The sequence below is a fragment of the Rattus norvegicus genome, chromosome 2 (assembly GCF_021556685.1).
Source record: "Rattus norvegicus strain SHRSP/BbbUtx chromosome 2, alternate assembly SHRSP_T2T, whole genome shotgun sequence".
Classification (NCBI taxonomy): Eukaryota; Metazoa; Chordata; class Mammalia; order Rodentia; family Muridae; genus Rattus; species Rattus norvegicus.
In genome coordinates this window covers 110618597-110638412 of record NC_141535.1, presented here as the reverse complement: position 1 = coordinate 110638412, position 19816 = coordinate 110618597, and positions in this window count along the sequence as shown.

The following is a 19816-nucleotide window of genomic DNA, read 5'->3' as shown; positions in this document are numbered from 1 at the left end:
GCTAGCTTCCATATGCAATGGTGAATGTGCAGGTTTCCAATTCATTAACATTCCTCTGTGTCTACCCTTTTAATCTGCTTGCACAGTTAGGATCTTCTGTACTTCAGAGTCCATGTAAAGGCAACATAAAGGTCTCACAAGATGGCAGTATCTTGAAAAGACAAGGCTCAATGGCCTTAAGCTATTTAGAGCATGCCACCAAAGAATGCCGTGAAATACTGGTTTCTTTTCTTCTCTCTTTGCTTCTTGGCCTTGATGAGCTAAGTAAATTGCTTCAACATACATTTTGCCATAATCCGAGAAGTAATAGCATTAACTAACTGTAAATTAAGTCTCTACAACTATGATCCAAAAGAAACTTCTCTTCACAAGTTATCTTAGGCAACGTTTGCAGATATATATATATATATATATATATATATATATATATATATATATATATATATATATTTGCAGATGGCATAGAAATTTTGTCAGTAAACAGCACTAGAGAACCATTGCCAAAAGAAATGAAATGTGCTTCCAAATCTCATCTGGAACATGCTTGCCCTGAACTCCAGCTCCCCTGATCTGGAGCATGCTTACCTTAGATCCTCAAGCATGTGTGCTCTTTTGCATTACCAGGATCATGTTTTATTTTAATTGGATATTTTATTTATGCTTCAAATGTTATCCCCTTTCCGGGTTTCCCCTCCAGACACCCCGTATTTCATCCCCCTTCCCCTACTTCTATGAGGGTGCTCTCCCATCTACCCACTACTGCCTCCCTGGCCTGGCATTTCCCTACACTGAGGAGTTCAGCCTTCCCAGGACTAAGGGCCTCTCCTTGCACTGATGCACGACAAGGCCATCCTCTGCTACATATGTGACTGGTACCATGGGTCCCTCTATGTGAACTCTTTGGTTTGTGGTTTGATACCTGGGAGCTCTGGAGGGGGCTTGGGTGGTTGATATTGAGCTTTTTTTTTTTTATGGGCTTGCAAACCCCTTCAGCTCCTACAGTTCTTTCTAACTCTTCCATTGGGGACCCTGTGCTCAGTTCAATGGTTGGCTGCTAGCATCAGCCTCTGTACTTGTCAGGCTCTGGCAGAGCCTCTCAGGGGACAGCTATATCAGGCTCATTCATATCAGGAAGAACTTTTTGGAATCCGCAATAATGTCTGTGTTTGATGTCTGTATATGGGAAGAATACCAAGAGTGGTGGGGCAGTCTCCGAATGGCTTTTCCTTCAGACTCTACTCCACACTTATGTCCATACTTCCTCCTGTGAGTATTTTGTTCCCCCTTCTAAGAAGGACTGAAGCATCCATGCCTTGGTCTTCCTTTTACTTGAGCTTCATGTGATCTGTGAATTTTATCTTGTGTTTTCCAACTTATTGGGCTGATATCCACTTATCAGTGAGTACATACCATGTGTGTTCTTTTGTGACTGGGTTAACTCACTCAGATTGCTATTTTCTAATTCCATCCATTTTCCCAAGAATTTCATGATGTCATTGTTTTTCATAACCAAGTAGTTCTCCATTGAGTAAATGTACCACAAATTTCTGTATCTATTCCTTCCTAGAAGGATATCTGGGTTTTTTTTTCCGGCTTTTGGCTATTATAAATAAGACTGCTATGAACATAGTGGAGCACTTGTTTTTGTTATATGTTAGAGCATCTTTTGAGTACATTCCCAGGAGTGGTTTAGCTGAATTCTCAGGTAGTACTATGTCCAGCTTTTTTGAGGAACCTCCAGACTGATTTCCAGAATGGTTGTACCAGCTTGCAATCCTACCAACAATGGAGGAGTGTTCCTCTTTCTCCACATACTCTCCAGCATCTGTTGTCACCTGAATTTTTGATCTTAGCCATTCTCACTGGTGTGAGGCAGAATCTCAGGGACTTTTTTTTTTTTTTTTTGCATTTCCCTGATAGCTAAGTATGTTGAACATTTCTTTAGGTACTTCTCTGCCATTTGGTATTCCTTAGCTGAGAATTTCTTATTTAACTCTGTACTCCATTTTTAATAGGGTTATTTGGTTTTCTAGAGTCTAAATTCTTTAGTTCTTTGTATATATTGCACATTAGCTCTCTATCTGATGTAGGATTGGTAAAGATCTTTTCCCAATCTGTTGGTTGCCATTTTTTTCTATTGACAGTGTCTTTTGACTTACAAAGGCTTTGCAATTTTATGAGGTTACATTTCTCTTTTTTTTCCAGAATATTTTTTTAATCTTTATTAACTTGAGTTTTTCTTATTTACATTTCAATTGTTATTCCCCTTCCCGGTTTCAGGGCCAACATACCCCTCCCCCTCCCCTTCACTATGGGTGTTCCCCTCCCCATCCTCCCCCCATTACCACCCTCCCGCCAACAATCACATTCACTAGGGGTTCAGTCTTGGCAGGACCCAAGGGCTTCCCCTACCACTGGTGCTCTTACAGAGCTATTCATTGCTATGTATGCAGTTGGAGTCCAGGGTCAATCCATGTATAGTCTTTGGATAGTGGCTTAGTCCCTGGAAGCTCTGGTTGGTTGGCATTGTTGTTCATATGTGGTCACGAGCCCCATCAAGCTCTTTCAGTCCTTTCTAAGATTCCTTCAACGGGGGTCCTGTTCTAAGTTCCGTGATTTGCTGCTCGCATTCGCCTATGTATTTGCTATATTCTGGCTGTGTCTCTCAGGAGAGATCTACATCCAGTTCCCGTCGGCCTGCACTTCTTTGCTTCATCCATCTTATCTAGTTTGGTGGCTGTATATGTATGGGCCACATGTGGGGCAGGCTCTGAATGGCTGTTCCTTCTGCCTCTGTTTTAAACTTTGCCTCCCTATTCCCTGCCAAGGGTATTCTTGTTCCCTTTTTAAAGAAGGAGTGAAGTGTTCCCATTTTGGTCATCCCTCTTGAGTTTCATGTGTTCTGTGCATCTAGGGTATTTCAAGCATTTGGGCTAATAGCCACTTATCAGTGAGTGCATACCATGTGTGTTTTTCTGTGATTGGATTACCTCACTCAGGATGATATTTTCCAGTTCCATCCATTTGCCCATGAATTTCATAAGTCACTGTTTTTCATAGCTGAGTAATATTCCATTGTGTAGATGTACCACATTTTCTGTATCCATTCCTCTGTTGAAGGGCATCTGGGTTCTTTCCAGCTTCTGGCTATTATAAATAAGGCTGCTATGAACATAATGGAGCATGTATCTTTGTTATATGTTGGGGCATCTTTTGGGTATATACCCAAGAGAGGTATAGCTGGGTCCTCAGTTAGTTCAATGTCCAATTTTCTGAGGAAGCTCAAGACTGATTTCCAGAATGGTTGTACTAGTCTGCAATCCCACCAATAATGGAGGAGTGTTCCTCTTTCTCCTCATCCTTGCCAACATTTGCTGTCACCTGATTTTTTGATCTTAGCCATTCTCACTGGTGTGAGGTGAAATCTCAGGGTTGTTTTGATTTGCATTTCCCTTATGACTAAAGATGTTAAACATTTCTTTAGGTGTTTCTCAGCTATTCAGCATTCCTCAGCTGTGAATTTTTTGTTTAGCTCTGAACCCCATTTTTTAATAGGGTTATTTGTCTCCCAGCAGTCTAACTTCTTGAGTTCGTTGTATATTTTGGATATAAGGCCTCTATCTATTGTAGGATTGGTAAAGATCTTTTCCCAATCTGTTGGTTGTCGTTTTGTCCTAACAATAGTGTCCTTTGACTTACAGAAGCTTTGCAGTTTTATGAGATCCATTTGTCGTTTCTTGGTCTTAGAACATAAGCCATTGGTGTTTTGTTCAGGAAATTTTCTCCAGTGCCCATGTGTTCGAGATGCTTCCCCACTTTTTCTTCTATTAGGTTGAGTGTATCTGGTTTGATGTGGAGGTCCTTGATCCACTTGGACTTAAGCTTTGTACAGGGTGATAAGCATGGATCGATCTGCATTCTTCTACATGCTGACCTCCAGTTGAACCAGCACCATTTGCTGAAAATGCTGTCTTTTTTTCCATTGGATGGTTTTGGCTCCTTTATCAAGAATCAAGTGACCATAGGTGTATGGGTTCATTTCTGCGTCTTCAATTCTATTTCACTTGTCTATCTGTCTGTCTCTGTACCAATACCATGCAGTTTTTAATCACTATTGCTCTGTAATACTGCTTGAATTCAGGGATAGTGATTCCCCCTGAAGTCCTTTTATTGTTGAGGATAGTTTTAGCTATTCTGGGTTTTTTTGTTATTCCAGATGAATTTGCAAATTGTTCTGTCTAACTCTCTGAAGAATTGGATTGGTATTTTGATGGGGATTGCATTGAATTTGTAGATCGCTTTTGGTAAAATGGCCATTTTTTACTATATTAATCCTGCCAATCCATGAGCATGGGAGAACTTTCCATCTTCTGAGATCTTCAATTTTTTTCTTCAGAGGCATGAAGTTCTTATCATACAGATCTTTAACTTGCTTGGTTAAAGTCACACAGAGGTATTTTATATTATTTGGGAATATTATGAATTTCCCTAATTTCTTTCTCGGCTTGTTTCTCTTTTGTGTAGAGGAAGGCTACTGATTCATTTGAATTAATTTTATACCCAGCCACTTTGCTGAAGGTGTTTATCAGGTTTAGTACTACTCTGGTGGAACTTTTGGGATCACTTAAATATACTATCATATCATCTGCAAATAAGGATATTTTTACTTCTTCTTTTCCAATCTGTATCCCCTTGATCTCCTTTTGTTGTCTGACTGCTCTGGCTAGAACTTCAAGAACTATATTTAATAAATAGGGAGAGAGTGTGCAGCCTTGTCTAATCCCTGATTTTAGTGGGATTGCTTCAAGTTTCTGTTCACTTAGTTTAATGTTAGCTACTGGTTTGCTGTATATGACTTTTACTATGTTTAGATATGGGCCTTGAATTCCTATTCTTTCCAGGACTTTTATCATGAAGGGGTGTTGAATTTTGTCAAATGCTTTCTCAGCATCTAATGAAATGATCATGTGGTTTTGTTCTTTCAGTTTGTTTATATAATGGATCACGTTGATGGTTTTCCATATATTAAACCATCCCTGCATGCCTGGGATGAAGCCTACTTGATCATAGTGGATGATTGTTTTGATGTGCTCTTGGATTCGCTTTGCCAGAATTTTTTGAGTATTTTTTGCATCGATATTCATAAGGGAAATTGGTCTGAAGTTCTCTTTCTTTGTTGGGTCTTTGTGTGGTTTAGGTATAAGAATAATTTTGGCTTCATGGAAGGAATTTGGTAGCGCTCCATCTGTTTCAATTTTGTGGAATAGTTTGGATAGTATTGGTATGAGGTCTTCTATGAATGTCTGATAGAATTCTGCACTGAACCCATCTGGACCTGGGCTCCTTTTGGTTGGGAGAACTTTAATGACTGCTTCTATTTCCTTAGGAGTTATGGGGTTGTTTAAATGGTTTATCTGTTCCTGATTTAACTTCAGTTCCTGGTATCTTTCTAGGAAATTGTCCATTTCCTTCAGATTTTCAAGTTTTGTTGAATATAGGCTTTTGTATTAGGATCTGATGATTTTTGAATTTCCTCTGATTCTGTAGTTATGTCTCCCTTTTCATTTCTGATTTTGTTAATTTGTACACACTCTCTGTGTCCTCTCGTTAGTCTGGCTAAGGGTTTATCTATCTTGTTGGTTTTCTCAAAGAACCAACTTTTGGTTCTGTTGATTCTTTCTGTGGTCCCTTTTGTTTCTATGTGGTTGATTTCAGCTCTGAGTTTGATTATTTCCTGCCTTCTACTCCTCCTGGGTGTGTTTGCTTCTTTTTGTTCTAGAGCTTTTAGGTGTGCTGTCAAGCTGCTGATATATGCTCTCTCCTGTTTCTTTCTGTAGGCACTCAGAGTTATGAGCTTTCCTCTTAGCACAGCTTTCAATGTGTCCCATAAATTTGGGTATGTTTTACCTTCATTTTCATTAAATTCTAAGAAGTCTTTAATTTCTTTCTTTATTTCTTCTTTGACCAAGTTATCATTGAGCAGAGCATTGTTCAATTTCCTTGTATATGTGGTCATTCTTCCCTTTTTGTTATTGAAGACCAGCTTTAGTTTGTGGTGGTCTGATAGCACACATGGGATTATTTCTATCTTTCCGTATCTATTGAGGCCTGTTTTGTGACCAATTATATTGTCAATTTTGGAGAAAATACCATGAGGTGGTTAGAAGAAGTTATATCCTTTTGTTTTAGGACAGAATGTTCTATAAATATCTGTTAAGTCCATTTGGTTCATGACTTCTCTTAGTCTGTCTACATCTCTGTTTAATTTCTGTTTCCATGATCTGTCCATTGATGAGAGTGGGGTGTTGAAATCTCCTACTATTATTGTGTGAGGTGCAATGTGTGCTTTGAGCTTTAGTAAGGTTTCTTTTATATATGTAGGTGCCCTTTTATTTGGAGCACAGGTATTTAGGATTGAGAGTTCATCTTGGTGGATTCCATCAGCAGTTTAGCAGCACACCTGAAAGTTCCAGAACAAAAATAATCAAATTCACCCAAAAGGTATAGAGATCAGGAAATAATCAACCTCAGGGCTGAAATCAACCAAACAGAAACAAAAAGAACTATATAAAGAATCAACAAAACCAGAAGCTGACTCTTGAGAAAAATCAATAAGATAGATTAAACCCTAAGTCAGACTATCCAGGGGCACAGAGACAGTTTCCACACTGATAAAATCAGAAATGAAAAGTGGGACATAACAGAAACTGAGGAAATTAAAAAATGATTAGATCCTACTATAAAAGCTTACCACTCAACAAAACTGGAAAATCTGGATGAAATGTACAATTTTCTAGACAGATACAAGGTACCAAAGTTAAATCAGTATCAGATAAACCATTTAATCTGTCCCATAACCCCTAAAGAAATAGAAGGCGTCATTAAAATCTTTCAAACAAACAAAACAAAAAACAAAAAAACAAAGACCAAAAAAAACAACAACAAAAACAAACAAACAAAAAGCCCAGTACTAGATAGGTTTAATGCAGAATTCTCTCAGTCTATCAAAGAAGACATAATACCAATATTCTTCAAGCCATTCCACAAAATAGAAACAGAAGGAACATTACCCAAACTTGTTATATGAAGCCACAATTACACTCATCACTAAAGCACACCAAGACCCAACAAAGAAAGAGAACTTCAGAACAATTTCCCCTATGAATATTGAGGCAAAAATAATCAATAAAATTCTCTCAAGCCGAATCCAAGAACATATCAAAATGAACATGCATCATGATCAAGTCGACTTCATCCCAGGGATATAGGGATGATTCAATATATGGAAATCCATCAACATAATCCATTATATAAATGAAGTCAAAGAAAAAACATATGAATATCTCATTAGATGTTGAGAAAGCATTTGACAAAATTCAGCACCCCTTCATGTTAAAAGTCTTGGAAAGATCAGGCATTCAAGGCCCATACCTAAATGTAGTAAAAACAATGTACAGTAAACCAGTAGCCAACATCAAACTAAATGGAGAGAAATTTGAAGCAAGCCCACTAAAATCAGGAACTAGACAAGGCTGCCTACTCTCTCCCTACCTATCAATATAGTACTCAAAGTCCTAGCCAGAGCAATTAGACAACAAAAAGAGGCCAAAGGGATACAAATTAGAAAGGAGGAAGTTAAAATACCAGGATCTTGTAACTGTCACTGTTCCTTTGTGACTAACTCTTACAGAGATTTTAGTATCCAGCTGCCTCTTGTGGCACATTTCCTCTCAGATGTTTTAGCAAACTGCTCCAACTCTGTAGCACTGACTCTCTAGTGTCAGGTTATCAAGTTGCATAGCAATTAGCAGTGTCCAGTGTCCAACAGCAAAGCCCTATCACACAAATATCAGGTGCATTCTGTAGCTGAAAAGCCTCCAGTGAGAGGCATCTCTAAGAACAACTGGAGGATTTTTGGCAAGTTTTAGATGGGAATTTTCTACCAAATTACACTGGACAGGCACAATAGAAATTAGTCAGCTGTTTGTGGTCCTTAGGCATTTCCTAATTGTTGGGAGATGGGTTTGTGTACTGTGTATTCAGACGCTGATTTCTATGCACAGACATCTGGTTGCAGTCCAGATGATGGCATGGTCAAGCATCTCTGCTCTCAATGTTATGTAAAAATTGTTTTCTATCATTTCTGATTAGTTAATAGAAGGCTTATCAGCTAATTAGCTGGGCAGAAAGAGAATAGGGTAGGTCTTCTGATCTTATTCTGTGGTACCCAAGGAGAGAGAGAGAAACAGAGACAGAGAGACAGAGACAGAGAAAGAGACAGAGACAAAGAGACAGAGAGACAGAGAATCCTCCACCTCTCCATGTTGTCTCTCCCCTTTCTTCTTCTTCTCCTCCTTCTCCTCCTCCTCCTTCTCCTCCTTCTTCCTTCACATCTTCCTCCTCTTCTCTCTCTGTCTCTCTGTCTCTCTCTGTGTATGTGTGTGTGTGTGTGTATGTGTGTGTGTGTGTGTACACATGTGCATAAAAATGGAGGCCAGGGATAATCTAAGGTGTAGTTTCTCAGGTGTCAATGCCATTTCTGTCTATTGTTGAGGTAGTGTCGGTATTCATCAAGTAGGTTAAGCTGCTATGACTCACCTCCATCTCTTTATCACCGATACGACACATGGCACGTGGCTCACCATGCCTGGCTTTTTAATAGTAAATTCTCGGGACTCAACTCAGGTCCTTCTCTTTGAACAACAATCACTTTACTCAGGGAGATGTCTACCACAAATCTCTAATCTACCATGTTTGAATTATATTTATTTCTTAAAAATGACCTTAATATTAATCGCATGACAGAGTTAATAATGTCTGTGCTCAATGTTCCCCTGTTCATATAGCTGTGGCTTCTCAGTCTTGAGTTGATGAATTCCAACTGACAAAGTGGCTCATGAGGCAAATCAGCACTTCCAAGCTTCTGCTCAGAGGGGAAATGTAACTGCAGTTCCCTGGGTATACCAGATGACCCAGGGAGGGACAGAAGAGTAAAGACTGACATTCTGTTAGCTAAAGGATTCCCTAAGTCAGAACATGAGGTACTTACTCCTGTCACCTTGGTGACTGGTCTTCATCCCTTTATCTCATGGCTGTAGCCCTTCCTCACTATCTAAGTTCCAGTCTGATCCTAGTTTCTCAGTGAAACTCACAAGACCCGACTTTTAAACCCAATGGGTCTTTGCTTACTACGTCCTGCTTGCCCACATTTGTGGCCTGAGGGTTTCTCTAGGAATTGAAAGTTATCTTCAAATAAGGAGCATCTATTAATCAGCAAGCAGTGAATTCTATAAAATCAGGAATATGAAATGAGCTTGCATGGATTACCAAACATGACTTTTGCCTCATTTTAAAGATCATCTGTATTTGTTCTACCCAGTTGATAGAAATGGGGAGAAAGGACAAGGAAATGGTATAGGAATGTTCCTAAAATTCTCCCATGACCTCTTTATAATGTGTCTTGTGCAGCTAGTGCTTTATCCACTGGGGCTCCATTCTCAGTCTTCAGTATCAACATGGACAGAAAGAGAGCCAGAGCAAGAGCCATCAAGAGGGGAAAGGGGAGAGGGGAGAGCAAGTGAGGGGAGAGCGGGAGTGGAAAGAGGGAGGGCAGAGGGGAAAGGGGAGGGGAGAGAGGGGAGGGAGACAGGAGAGAGGGAAGGGAGGAGAGGGGAAGGGGGAGGGGAGAGGGAAGAAGGAGGGGGAGAGGTGAGAAGGGAGAACAGAGTTAAGTGTTCATGTAAAACCTCTACAATATGGAAAGAGATAAGACATGACTATTGAAGGGAGCCAGGGGATTGACACAGTTTCCATGACTCACTAGACTTTCTCAAATACTCTAAGATTATCTTTAAAAATCAATTAAAGGGAAGTTAATTTTACTTAGTTAAGTTACTAAACACTTAGAAGAAACATTTGAAAAATTAATATTCACATTTAAAAATAGAGTCTTCCATTTGTTTAACTTCCAAAACTGATTGGAAGCTCCTGCTTTACAAGTTCAGTATTCTAGAATAAAATATCATTTAGTCCTCAAAGCATGTGTATAATGTTCTCTTGGTGAGTATAAGTGTGTGTGTGTGTGTGTGTGTGTGTGTGTGTGTGTGTGTGTGTGTGGTGTGTATATACATGTATGTGTGTATATAATGTGTGTGGGAGAGGGGAAGCACACAGATAAATGTACGCCATGATACAGTGGGAATGTGGAACCACAGTGTTGGTTCTTGCCTTCCGTCTTCTTTCTCGCTTGCTATGTTTTCTCTGTCTTGTTTGGCACTGCATGCACGAGGCAGGCTCACCCACAGCAAGGCTCCAGGAATGTTCACCCTTTTGCCTCCTGCCTCTGTTAAGACACTCAGATCTCAGACATACAACACTGCCCTCAGCTTTATGGGGATTCTGGAGATTCAAACATCAATGCTCACACTTGTGCAGCATCCACTAGGCCCCTTTCTCAGTCCTCAGTATCAACAAGGAGCGGGGTGAGGGAAGGGGAAGAAGTTTGGTTTCTTTTGATGTAAGTATGTAGGAAATTCAATTCACTCATTCACCCAAGGTCATTTTCTTGAAAGACTGCCATTCTCTTGTTCTCTGTTTAAAACCACTCTGACTGTGGTATAGGTCCTGTAAGGAACATAGGAAGTCTAAGATGAATCACTTTAGCATTTTGATATGCACAATGGCTGATAGAACTCAGTTTTACAGTAGCTGGCAACACTTTGACAGTGTGTATTTTTAAAAAGCATCTTTTACAAATTTCTCAAAGCACTTTACATTTGAAACATTAAAAGCTTAAAAGAAAATGAGTTAGAAATCTGGAGCAGTGGGAAGCATAGATCAATTTGGGAGTAATTACTTCAATTATTTCTAATAAAATCGTTTTGTATTAAGTGAACATAGTTTTAAGTTTTAAGTATTCATTGAGGATTAACATTGGCATTCTCAAGCCTTTATCTTTCCATAAAAATGAGTGCCATTATTCTACATTGAGTTAATAGACTTTCATAGGTGTTTCTTGAGATAAAGGAAAGTATATAATTACATATTCTAATCAAGAAGGACAGCCAGGCTTAAGTTTTCTTAAGTGTGGTCATATAGTAATGAAAAACTAGGAATATGAGTGATGAATTCCTTTCAAGGGTCATCAGTTTGTATTAGATCCCAGATTCCAGCCAAACATTTAACCCAGGGTGATGTTTTTCAACTTTGAATTACTTGGTAATAACCTTCAACTTTTAAAGAATGCAGACCTTGGGATTCGTTTCAAGCTATAACTTATGAACTATGACCTTGGGCAAAGCATTTAAATATTTTGTGCCTCCAATAACTCAATGATTTGGGCTTTTTGAGATAGGGTTTCACACTGTAGCTCAAACTGGCTCGGAACTCAGGGTGTATCCCAGGTTTGTCCCAGCCTCTTACCAGCCTTCCCACCTCAGCTCCTAAGTACCTGGATTACAGTGTGATCTACCATGCCAAGTGGGACTCTTTATCTTTGAGAATATGGTTTCACTTATCAAGATACCAAGATATCAAGAAGGTATTATTGTGTTTTTCCTAGGTTTGAGGGTTTTTGTTGTTACCATGGGTCTTTGGTGTTTTTGTTTTCATTGTTGTTATTATGGGTTTTTTGTTTGTTTATTTTGGGTTTATTTTTGAGAAAGAAGTTTTGTGGGTAGGAAGGAAGAGAGGATTTAGAAGGACTTGGAGGAGGGAGAGAATATGATCAAAATATATTTAAATTTAAAAATGGTTAAATAACAAAAATATAATGATAAAAAGAAATGAAAACCTCTAAAAATACTTTGTACCTCAGTTTCCATTTCTAGAAAGTGGAAGTAATAATATCCATTTTGTTGTCCTGTCACATTTATGTGACTTTACACAGTGAAAGTGCCCAGAGCACAGCCTGTTGCATAGTAACACTTAAAGTCAGGCTGTAGCTGTCATCTCTAAGGATCTCTGAAGCCTGTTATTTTATTACTCTGCCATCTCCTCTCTGGAACCATAACCTTAAGAGAGGAGTGTTTACAGGGTAGGCATGCCCACTTTCTGCACACAGTGTAGTGACTTAGGACTCATAGCAGGTGGGACTTACAGGAAGAAATTTGTTTGACACCTTAACTTATGGGAAAGTTGCTCCTTAAATGAGGTAGAATTTTTGGGCATAGAATCCACAAGTCCAGGTGTCTTTCCATAACAAATAAGTTAATTTATCCCATTCAAATGTGTGTGCACTTTTCTTTTTTAAAAATAATAATTATATTTTTTGAGACTTTCACACAATGAACTTGGTCACATTTACCCTGTCCCTCCAGCTCCTCCAGTATCCAGCCTCTGTACCCTCCCTTCCTTTCCCATTTAACTTCATCCAGGCTTTCTTCTTTTAACTAATTGAGCGCAATCTTGTATGTTTACTTTTCAATAGTACGTGGAACAAACCTTCTAATTCCTTTTCAGTGAAGAATCAATAGAGTTATGCCTACCTTGTAAATGAAATTTTATTATGTTATTTTTCCCAAGACATCCTTATGCAGCTAGAAGCTGAGTGACTCTATCATAGTATAATTTAATTCTAAATACTAAGTATTCACAGCCATCAAATCTGATATCAGTTTACAATAAAGTGACATGCCAATATTATTAATTTTATATTTTGGATATTTGTATTTTTGAAATGTCTGTATCTTCCTTAACACATTTTCTAAAGAACCAGATACATTGTTCCTATCCCACCAAAACCCCCAACTGCTTTCTTCAAGAATTTTAAAAATATTTGTAAACATCTACTACTAGTGGTCAACAAGAATTTCTGGTTTAACATAAGATATTTAGATGCAAAATGTCAATTTAAAAATTAATCACATTTATTTATTTATTTATTTATTTATTTATTTATTTATTTATTTATTTATTGATGAGATTAGTTGATCCACCTGGCTATGTGTGTGTCACTGAAGAGTAGTTAAATATAATTGCTCAAAGTTTTCCACCTTGACACCAGGATTGTTTTTAGCCAAAGGAGATTTGTTAAGACAACAGATGTGGGAAGCATGCTCTAGCAGTCTTTTTTGTCCTGAAAGAAAGCAGCACTCATGTCATCATGACAGTCAGACATGGAGATGCAGTGCTGTGCTAGCTCGAATGACTTACACCTTTCTCTACCAGCATGCGTGGTCTGGTTTCCTTGCACAATCCCTCTCTTCTTTTATCTCATTATCAGCTAAGAGGTTTTTTTTTATTAACTTGAGTATTTCTTATATACATTTCGAGTGTTATTCCCTTTCCCGGTATCCGGGCAAACATCCCCCTCCCCCCTCCACTTCCTTATGGGTGTTCCCCTCCCAAACCTCCCCCCCATTGCCGCCCTCCCCCCACAAGTCTAGTTCACTGGGGGTTCAGTCTTAGCGGGACCCAGGGCTTCCCCTTCCACTGGTGCTCTTACTAGGATATTCATTGCTACCTATGAGGTCAGAGTCCAGGGTCAGTCCATGTATAGTCTTTAGTTAGTGGCTTAGTCCCTGGAAGCTCTGGTTGCTTGGCATTGTTGTACATATGGGGTCTCGAGCCCCTTCAAGCTCTTCCAGTTCTTTCTCTGATTCCTTCAACGGGGGTTCTATTCTCAGTTCAGTGGTTTGCTGCTGGTATTCGCGCCTGTATTTGCTGTATTCTGGCTGTGTCTCTCAGGAGCGATCTACATCCGGCTCCTGTCGGTCTGCACTTCTTTGCTTCATCCATCTTGTCTAATTGGGTGGCTGTATATGTATGGGCCACATGTGGGGCAGGCTCTGAATGGGTGTTCCTTCAGTCTCTGTTTTAATCTTTGCCTCTCTCTTCCCTGCCAAGGGTATTCTTGTTCCCCTTTTAAAGAAGGAGTGAAGCATTCACGGTTGATCATCCGTCTTGAGTTTCATTTGTTCTAGGCATCTAGGGTAATTCAAGCATTTGGGCTAATAGCCACTTATCAATGAGTGCATACCATGTATGTCTTTCTGTGATTGGGTTAGCTCACTCAGGATGATGTTTTCCAGTTCCAACCATTTGCCTACGAATTTCATAAAGTCGTTGTTTTTGATAGCTGAGTAATATTCCATTGTGTAGATGTACCACATTTTCTGTATCCATTCCTCTGTTGAAGGGCATCTGGGTTCTTTCCAGCTTCTGGCTATTATAAATAAGTCTGCAATGAACATAGTGGAGCACGTGTCTTTTTTATATGTTGGGGCATCTTTTGGGTATATGCCCAAGAGAGGTATAGCTGGATCCTCAGGCAGTTCAATGTCCAATTTTCTGAGGATTCTCCAGACTGATTTCCAGAATGGTTGTACCAGTTTGCAATCCCACCAACAATGGAGGAGTGTTCCTCTTTCTCCACATCCTCGCCAGCATCTGCTCTCCCCTGAGTTTTTGATCTTAGCCATTCTCACTGGTGTGAGGTGAAATCTCAGGGTTGTTTTGATTTGCATTTCCCTTATGACTAAAGATGTTGAACATTTCTTTAGGTGTTTCTCAGCCATTCGGCATTCCTCAGTTGTGAAATGTATGTTTATTCCTTTGAAAACTGTTTATTTTTTTTTCAGTACATGAGGTTTTTTTCTTTTTTTTTATTTTATTTTATTTTATTTTTTTTATTATCTTGAGTATTTCTTATATACATTTCAAGTGTTATTCCCTTTCCTGGTTTCCGGACAGACATCACCCTCCCCCCTCCCCTTCCTTGTGGGTGTTCCCCTCCCAAACCTCCCCCCATTGCCACCCTCCCCGCATAGTCTAGTTCACTGGGGGTTCAGTCTTAGCAGGACCCAGGGCTTCCCCTTCCACGGGTGCTCTTACTAGGATATTCATTGCTACCTATGGGGACAGAGTCCAGGGTCAGTCCATGTATAGTCTTTAGGTAGTGGCTTAGTCCCTGGAAGCTCTGGTTGCTTGACATTGTTGTACTTTTGGGGTCTCGAGCCCCTTCAAGCTCTTCCAGTTCTTTCTCTGATTCCTTCAACGGGGGACCTATTCTCAGTTCAGTGGTTTGCTGCTGGCATTCGCCTCTGTATTTGCTGTATTCTGGCTGTGTCTCTCAGGAGCGATCTACATCCGGCTCCTGTCGGTCTGCACTTCTTTGCTTCATCCATCTTGTCTAATTGGGTGGCTGTATATGTATGGGCCACCTGTGGGGCAGGCTCTGAATGGGTGTTCCTTCAGTCTCTGTTTTAATCTTTGCCTCTCCATTCCCTGCCAAGGGTATTCTTTTTCCTCATTTAAAGAAGGAGTGAAGCATTCACATTTTGATCATCCGTCTTGAGTTTCCTTTGTTCTAGGGATCTAGGGTAATTCAAGCATTTGGGCTAATAGCCACTTATCAATGAGTGCATACCATGTATGTCTTTCTGTGATTGGGTTAGCTCACTCAGGATGATATTTTCCAGTTCCAACCATTTGCCTACGAATTTCATAAAGTCGTTGTTTTTGATAGCTGAGTAATATTCCATTGTGTAGATGTACCACATTTTCTGTATCCATTCCTCTGTTGAAGGGCATCTGGGTTCTTTCCAGCTTCTGGCTATTATAAATAAGGCTGCGATGAACATAGTGGAGCACGTGTCTCTTTTATATGTTGAGGCATCTTTTGGGTATATGCCCAAGAGAGGTATGGCTGGATCCTCAGGCAGTTCAATGTCCAATTTTCTGAGGAACCTCCAGACTGATTTCCAGAATGGTTTTACCAGTCTGCAATCCCACCAACAATGGAGGAGTGTTCCTCTTTCTCCACATCCTTGCCAGCATCTGCTGTCACCTGAGTTTTTGATCTTAGCCATTCTCACTGGTGTGAGGTGAAATCTCAGGGTTGTTTTGATTTGCATTTCCCTTATGACTAAAGATGTTGAACATTTCTTTAGGTGTTTCTCAGCCATTCGGCATTCCTCAGCTGTGAATTCTTTGTTTAGCTCTAAACCCCATTTTTTAATAGGGTTATTTGTTTCCCTGCGGTCTAACTTCTTGAGTTCGTTGTATATTTTGGATATAAGGCCTCTATCTGTTGTAGGATTGGTAAAGATCTTTTCCCAATCTGTTGGTTGCCGTTTTGTCCTAACCACAGTATCCTTTGCCTTACAGAAGCTTTGCAGTTTTATGAGATCCCATTTGTCGATTCTTGATCTTAGAGCGTAAGCCATTGGTGTTTTGTTCAGGAAATTTTTTCCAGTACCCATGTGTTCCAGATGCTTCCCTAGTTTTTCTTCTATTAGTTTGAGTGTATCTGGTTTGATGTGGAGGTCCTTGATCCACTTGGACTTAAGCTTTGTACAGGGTGATAAGGATGGATCAATCTGCATTCTTCTACATGTTGACCTCCAGTTGAACCAGCACCACTTGCTGAAAATGCTATCTTTTTTCCATTTGATGGTTTTGGCTCCTTTGTCAAAAATCAAGTGACCATAGGTGTGTGGGTTCATTTCAGGTTCTTCAATTCTATTCCATTGGTCTATCTGTCTGTCTCTGTACCAATACCATGCAGTTTTTATCACTATTGCTCTGTAATACTGCTTGAGTTCAGGGATAGTGATTCCCCCTGAAGTTATTTTATTGTTGAGGATAGCTTTAGCTATCCTGGGTTTTTTGTTATTCCAGATGAATTTGCAAATTGTTCTGTCTAACTCTTTGAAGAATTGGATTGGTATTTTGATGGGGATTGCATTGAATCTGTAGATCGCTTTTGGTAAAATGGCCATTTTTACTATATTAATCCTGCCAATCCATGAGCATGGGAGATCTTTCCATCTTCTGAGGTCTTCTTCAATTTCCTTCTTCAGTGTCTTGAAGTTCTTATTGTACAGATCTTTTACTTGCTTGGTTAAAGTCACACCGAGGTACTTTATATTATTTGTGTCTATTATGAAGGGTGTCGTTTCCCTAATTTCTTTCTCGGCTTCTTTCTCTTTTGTATAGAGGAAGGCAACTGATTTATTTGAGTTAATTTTATACCCAGCCACTTTGCTGAAGTTGTTTATCAGCTTTAGTAGTTCTCTGGTGGAACTTTTGGGATCACTTAAATATACTATCATGTCATCTGCAAATAGTGATATTTTGACTTCTTTTCCGATCTGTATCCCCTTCTTTTTGTTTCTACTTGGTTGATTTCAGCTCTGAGTTTGATTATTTCCTGCCTTCTACTCCTCCTGGGTGTATTTGCTTCTTTTTGTTCTAGAGCTTTTAGGTGTGCTGTCAAGCTGCTGACATATGCTCTTTCCTGTTTCTTTCTGCAGGCACTCAGCGCTATGAGTTTTCCTCTTAGCACAGCTTTCATTGTGTCCCATAAGTTTGGGTATGTTGTACCTTCATTTTCATTAAATTCTAAAAAGTTTTTAATTTCTTTCTTTATTTCTTCCTTGACCAGGTTATCATTGAGTAGAGCATTGTTCAATTTCCAAATATATGTGGGCATTCTTCCTTGATTGTTATTGAAGACCAGTTTTAGGCCGTGGTGGTCCGATAGCACGCATGGGATTATTTCTATCTTTCTGTACCTGTTGAGGACCGTTTTTTGACCATTTGTATGGTCAATTTTGGAGAAAGTACCATGAGGAGATGAGAAGAAGGTATATCCTTTAGCTTTAGGATAGAATGTTCTATAAATATCCGTTAAGCCCATTTGGCTCATGACTTCTCTTAGTCTGTCTACATCTCTGTTTAATTTCTGTTTCCATGATCTGTCCATTGATGAGAGTGGGGTGTTGAAATCTCCCACTATTATTGTGTGAGGTGTAATGTGTGTTTTGAGCTTTAGTAAGGTTTCTTTTACATATGTAGGTGCCCTTGTATTTGGGGCATAGATATTTAGGATTGAGAGTTCATCTTGGTGGATTTTTACTTTGATGAATATGAAGTGTCCTTCCTTATCTTTTTTGATGACTTTTAGTTGAAAATTGATTTTATTTGATATTAGAATGGCTACTCCAGCTTGCTTCTTCTGACCATTTGCTTGGAAAATTGTTTTCCAGCCTTTCACTCTGAGGTAATGTCTGTCTTTGTCTCTGAGGTTTGTTTCCTGTAGGCAGCAGAATGCAGGGTCCTCGTTGCGTATCCAGTTTGTTAATCTATGTCTTTTTATTGGGGAGTTGAGGCCATTGATGTTGAGAGATATTAAGGAATAGTGATTATTGCTTCCCGTTATATTCATATTTGGATATGAGGTTATGTTTGTGTGCTTTCATTCTCTTTGTTTTGTTGCCAAAACGATTAGTTTCTTGCTTCTTCTAGGGTATAGCTTGCCTCCTTATGTTGGGCTTTACCATTTATTATCCTTTGTAGTGCTGGATTTGTAGAAAGATATTGTGTAAATTTGGTTTTGTCATGGAATATCTTGTTTTATCCATCTATGTTAATTGAGAGTTTTGCAGGATACAATAACCTGGGCTGGCATTTGTGTTCTCTTAGGGTCTGTATGACATCAGTCCAAGATCTTCTGGCCTTCATAGTTTCTGGCGAGAAGTCTGGTGTGATTCTGATAGGTCTGCCTTTATATGTTACTTGACCTTTTTCCCTTACTGCTTTTAATATTCTTTCTTTATTTTGTGCGTTTGGTGTTTTGACTATTATGTGACGGGAGGTGTTTCTTTTCTGGTCCAATCTATTTGGAGTTCTGTAGGCTTCTTGTATGCCTATGGGTATCTCTTTTTTTAGGTTAAGGAAGTTTTCTTCTATGATTTTGTTTAAGATATTTACTGGTCGTTTGAGCTGGGAGTCTTCACTCTCTTCTATACCTATTATCCTTAGGTTTGATCTTCTCATTGAGTCCTGGATTTCCTGTATGTTTTGGACCAGTAGCTTTTTCCGCTTTACATTATCTTTGACAGTTGAGTCAATGATTTCTATGGAATCTTCTGCTCCTGAGATTCTCTCTTCCATCTCTTGTATTCTGTTGGTGAAGCTTGTATCTACAGCTCCTTGTCTCTTCTTTTGGTTTTCTATATCCAGGGTTGTTTCCATGTGTTCTTTCTTGATTGCTTCTATCTCCATTTTTAGTTCCTTCAACTGTTTGATTGTGTTTTCCTGGAATTCTTTCAGAGATTTTTGCGATTCTTTCAGGGATTTTTGCGATTCCTCTCTGTAGGCTTCTACTTGTTTATTAATGTTTTCCTGTGTTTCCCTAAGGGAGTTCTTCATGTCTTTCTTGAAGTCCTCCAGCATCATGATCAAATATGATTTTGAAACTAGATCTTGCTTTTCTCGTGTGTTTGGATATTCCATGTTTGTTTTGGTGGGAGAATTGGACTCTGATGATGCCATGTAGTCTTGGTTTCTGTTGCTTGGGTTCCTGCGCTTGCCTCTTGCCATCAGATTATCTCTAGTGTTACTTTGTTCTGCTATTTCTGACAGTGGCTAGACTGTCCTATAAGCCTGTGTGTCAGGAGTGCTGTAGACCTGTTTTCCTCTCTTTCAGTCAGTTATGGGGACAGAGTGTTCTGCTTTCGGGCGTGTAGTTTTTCCTCTCTACAGGTCTTCAGCTGTTCCTGTGGGCCTGTGTCTTGAGTTCACCAGGCAGCTTTCTTGCAGCAGACAAGTTGGTCTTACCTGTGGTCCCGAGGCTCAAGTTCGCTCGTGGGGTGCTGCCCACGGGCTCTCTGCAGCGGTAGCAACCAGGAATACCTGTGCCGCCCCTTCCGGGAGCTTCAGTGCACCAGGGTTCCAGATGGCCTTTGGTGTTTTCCTCTGGCGTCCGAGATGTATGTACAGAGAGCAGTCTCTTCTGGTTTCCCAGGCTTGTCTGCCTCTCTGAAGGTTTAGCTCTCCCTCCCACGGGATTTGGGTGCAGAGAACTGTTTAT